This window comes from Physeter macrocephalus, chromosome 2 (genome assembly GCF_002837175.3).
Source record: "Physeter macrocephalus isolate SW-GA chromosome 2, ASM283717v5, whole genome shotgun sequence".
NCBI lineage: Eukaryota > Metazoa > Chordata > Mammalia > Artiodactyla > Physeteridae > Physeter > Physeter macrocephalus.
The window spans coordinates 38,410,783-38,415,991 of NC_041215.1; positions in this window are offsets into that span (position 1 = coordinate 38,410,783).

The window sequence follows — 5,209 nt, forward strand, 5'->3', positions numbered from 1 at the left end:
GAGGGCAGAACCTCAGGGCTGAAGGATCCAGCTGGCTGTGGCCTGCCTCAAGAGAGGGCCATTACGGAGAGGAGGCAGTCGTGGGGCCAGGGCTGAACTCAGTTTGAGCCACACTGACCTTGAAAAGCTCAGGATCCACTTAGACAGAGAAATGTCCAGGAGGAGCTGGAGGCAGGGGATGGAGGTGCAACTGAGGTCAGGGTCAGAGCTTGAGAGGCAGATGAAGTGGGGCAAGAGTGCAATGGAAGGGGCTTGAGGACGTCTACGGCTTTCACTTACTGGGGTCATCAAGACAGAGGCCACCATGTTTATTTCATAGCCTCTGGGTGCCTAACACCACTGGGCCCAGGGAGGACACTCAATAAACACGTGCTGACTTGATGCAAATTTACCCGTTTCCACTTTAAATCGCTGGGGGCCCGCACACCCCAGGGCGCCTGAAACAACCCAGCGCTTTGGGTTGTAATTAACACAGGGTGCCCCCACGTCTGAGGGTGAAGGTGACTGGGTTCCAGTTTACAGAGGGGAAAACAGAGGCTGGGCATGGGTGAGGGGCTCGCTGTGAGTTGGGTGGGGGGTTGGGACCCCAATCCATCATCCCCTTTATGACTTCAGAGTGGGGCAGCCTCCCTACCCCCAGCCGGGATGCTGGCTGCACGGGGAGGGCTCTTCTCTACTGGATGCTCACCCCTGCAGAGGGTACACATGTGACCCCGCAGATGTATCATTTCTTCCTTATGACCTGGGTCTCCCAAGCCTGGCATCAGGAGTTCCCTGACCCATGGTGACCACAGTCCCTGGGTGCGCATGTGGGCAGGTGTGCCCATGACTGAGAGAACAGCACCCCCAGTTAAGGCCCCCCAGTGCCCAGACAATCACATCCTGGAATTGAGGGCTGCCCAGGGTCAGGAGGTCAATTCCAGCCTTAAAGGGCAAACTGTTATCCATGGGGGCTGATTTCTTTGTTTAATAATACTTTTGCGATCCAATAATCAACCCCCTTTCTCAGCAGCCTTGTAGCCCTCAGCCTGGCAGCTTTTATTTCTCTCTGGGACCACGTTGTTAGCCTCAAATTGAGTCCCATTATGGTCATAAGTACTGTCCCTTTCCTGTCCCTTCAGTATAAGAGGCCACCCCAAACTCCCCCTCCCTCCCCCTTGTCGAGGCCTCCACACAGGCGAGCATGGCTCTTTTAATGCCGTTCTGCAGATTTGTGAGCGAAGGATTTAGAATAACGAGGCGAGGAACGGCTGCCCCACAGGAGGGCAGGGTGGGCAGCATGCGGTGACCTGTAAAACCTCAGCCGACTGAAGTGTCAGCAGCAGCAGAGCAGCAGCCAAGGGCTGAGCGTGTGCAGGATAAGTGTGTGCAGCCAGCAGCCCCTGGGGTGGTGGGGCCTGGAGCGGGACTCTAAGTGTGGAAGAGGGAGGGTCCCCAGTGCCTGGATCCCCACCTTCTAGAAACTGGGGTTCAGATGTGGCTTTGAAATCAGGACACCGGGGTTCAAAGCTGGCTCTGCCACTTAGCTTGTTACTAAAAGCAAAACGGGCCTCATTTTTCTCATCTGGAAAATGGGAGTATTGAAGTGTCTCCCTCTCAGGGTGGGGAGGGGAATTAAATGGGGCGACAGGTAGAGCACAGGGGCTGGTTCAGCTGAGTGAGCACCCAGGCGCGCTGTTGCTGCTGCCGCAGCCGCTGTCTTCCAGGGCAGTGTCAGCGCACTGTTCCTGTGAAGGGCCAGATAACTAGGAAGTACTTTAGGCCTTGGGCGACCTACGGTCTCTTGGTCACAACTACCGCCCTCTGCTGTTGTAGTGTAAAAGCAGCTTCGGCAATAGGTCATCCACACTCTCAACCCTTGTTCTCTCCTTTTTAAATTGAGATATATTGTCATACAACATTGTTAGGTTTAGGTGTACAGCATAATGATTTGACATATGCCCTTATGGTGATATGATCACAATAAGTTTATCCATCACCACACGTAAATAGTTACAAATTATTTTTCTCATGATGAGAACTAAGATCTACTTTCTTAGCAACATCCAAATACACAAAACAGTGCCGTCAGCTACAGCCACCTTGCTGTACATTACATTCTCAGGACTTATTTATCTCATCATTGGAATTTTGACCTTTTGACCACCTTCACCTATTTTGTCGCCCCCCCCCCTTTTCCTTTGGATATATTCCCAGGAGGGGAGTTGCTAGATCATGTTTTCCATAGCGGAGGCACCAATTTCCATTTCTACCAGCAGTGCACTAATTTCCCTTTTCTCCACATCCTCACCAACACTTGTTATCTCTTGTCTTTTTGATGACAGCCATCCTGACGGGTGTGAGGTGATATCTCATTGTGGGTTTTATTTGCGTTTCCCTGATGATGAGTGATCATGTACCTGTTGGCCATCTGTATGTCTTCTTTGGAAAAATGTCTATTCAGTTCCTTTGCCCATTTTAAAATCAGATTGCTTGTTTCTTTGCTGTTGAGTTATAGGAATTCTTTGTATGTTTTGGGTATTAACCCTTTATCAGATATATGATCCGATAGTACTTTCTCCCCTTCTGTCTGTTGCCTTCTGAGGCTTTCTGGATGACGGGGCTTCAGGCCCTTGGGATCCTCTGCTTCTCACACGTGTGCTTTCAGTAGTGGGTGGGGCTGTGTTCTGATCAAGCTGACCGTGGCCGTGGATCACTAACCCCTCTTCTAGGAGGCTGGCTATGGGGAGGGGTGCGGTGGTGGGTGGACACGATCCGCCTGAAGTCATCTGGCAGAAGGTCATGTGCTCTAGAATTCACATCTCCCAGCCCAGAAGTGATGGGGCAATTTGTAAAGGGAGGACCTTGCTGCTAAAACACTGAGCAGGTGCTCTTGTTCTTTGTTGGAATGACCTGGAAACCAAGTTGTGTGGAACAGGGAATTTCCCCAAGTCAGACTTCCTGGCCTGCTGTGACCTGCCCCAGGCCACTGTCACTGAGGAGGGAAGACCTCAGGCGGGGACAGGAGGACCTGCTGGATTGCACTTGTCCTGCTTGTCAAGGATCAGTTCTGTGACATGTGGCACGTGTGCTTTGCTTTGGGCACATAAGAGGAGAGGTTTTTTTGTGAAGGACTGGCTTTTTCCTCTGATGGAGGTCCTACTGTGTGCCAAGCACAGCAATCCTCTGAGACAGGGTTGGAGAGCTGGGCACAGAGTGGTCGGGAAAAGTTTCCAGGTCACACAGCCAGGAGGGGCAGTACTGGGGACTGATGCAGACCTGACACCCAGAGCCATCATGATCCCACATGTCAGTGTCCCTCAGAGAGGCCTGGGGATCGGGTCTAACAGGCTAGGACTCTGCCGTAAGAGGGAGGCGGGGCATTTCATGAGTCTGAGAGGCCTCAGTTCTCTTGTCTGCATGGGGCTGAAATCAGTAGCCATTTCACAAGGTTTTGAGGAAAATTAAACATCCTGACAGAAACCTTGAAGCAGCGCCCAGCACACCAGTTCCTTTGCCCATTTTAAAATCAGATTGCTTGTTTCTTTGCTGTTGAGTTATAGGAATTCTTTGTATGTTTTGGGTATTAACCCTTTATCAGATATATGATCCGATAGTACTTTCTCCCCTTCTGTCTGTTGCCTTCTGAGGCTTTCTGGATGACGGGGCTTCAGGCCCTTGGGATCCTCTGCTTCTCACACGTGTGCTTTCAGTAGTGGGTGGGGCTGTGTTCTGATCAAGCTGACCGTGGCCGTGGATCACTAACCCCTCTTCTAGGAGGCTGGCTATGGGGAGGGGTGCGGTGGTGGGTGGACACGATCCGCCTGAAGTCATCTGGCAGAAGGTCATGTGCTCTAGAATTCACATCTCCCAGCCCAGAAGTGATGGGGCAATTTGTAAAGGGAGGACCTTGCTGCTAAAACACTGAGCAGGTGCTCTTGTTCTTTGTTGGAATGACCTGGAAACCAAGTTGTGTGGAACAGGGAATTTCCCCAAGTCAGACTTCCTGGCCTGCTGTGACCTGCCCCAGGCCACTGTCACTGAGGAGGGAAGACCTCAGGCGGGGACAGGAGGACCTGCTGGATTGCACTTGTCCTGCTTGTCAAGGATCAGTTCTGTGACATGTGGCACGTGTGCTTTGCTTTGGGCACATAAGAGGAGAGGTTTTTTTGTGAAGGACTGGCTTTTTCCTCTGATGGAGGTCCTACTGTGTGCCAAGCACAGCAATCCTCTGAGACAGGGTTGGAGAGCTGGGCACAGAGTGGTCGGGAAAAGTTTCCAGGTCACACAGCCAGGAGGGGCAGTACTGGGGACTGATGCAGACCTGACACCCAGAGCCATCATGATCCCACATGTCAGTGTCCCTCAGAGAGGCCTGGGGATCGGGTCTAACAGGCTAGGACTCTGCCGTAAGAGGGAGGCGGGGCATTTCATGAGTCTGAGAGGCCTCAGTTCTCTTGTCTGCATGGGGCTGAAATCAGTAGCCATTTCACAAGGTTTTGAGGAAAATTAAACATCCTGACAGAAACCTTGAAGCAGCGCCCAGCACACAGGGAGTGCCGTGGGATCAGCTGCACTAGTTTTCTTATCTTTTCCTCTCCCCTTTGCTGGAGAGGAGACCTAGTGGGGGCCGGGCCTGTCCCGATTCTCACCCCCTCTCAGTGGCAGCAGGGGGCGGTGCCAGGCTGGACTCTGTCCTCCGCCCCCTCCTGGTCAGCCGCATTCCCCGCACCTTGGTTGCCTGGAAACCGTGTCCCGGAGGCCTCTCTGTGCCTCCCCGCTGCCTGCACAGCACCGCCCTCCCCGCAGGGATTATTCCTGCACCCTCTGGCCTTTGGACCCCACATCCTCTGCCACGTTGGGTGTAACTGTAGCAATGGACAAGCTGTGCTCCCTGGACCGTGTGAGGGAACCCGATACCCCAGTCCAGTCCATGGCCCCGAGAGCCCAAGGTGGGTGTGTCTTCATTCAGGCACTAATTTGCTCAGAGAGTCTTAGCACCTACTTTGCTGGGTGGTTACGGGGGACAGAGATGAGGTGAACGCAGGAGAGCTGGGCAGAGAGGGGACCTCAGCACAGCATGAGGAGGGGGCGGGCCCGGGCTGGTCTCATAACCCCTCTCAGCCTTGGTTTTCTTTTTTCTTTTCTTTTTTTGCGGTACGCGGGCCTCTCACTGTTGTGGCCTCTCCCGTTGCGGAGCACAGGCTCCGGACGCGCAGGCCCAGCGGCC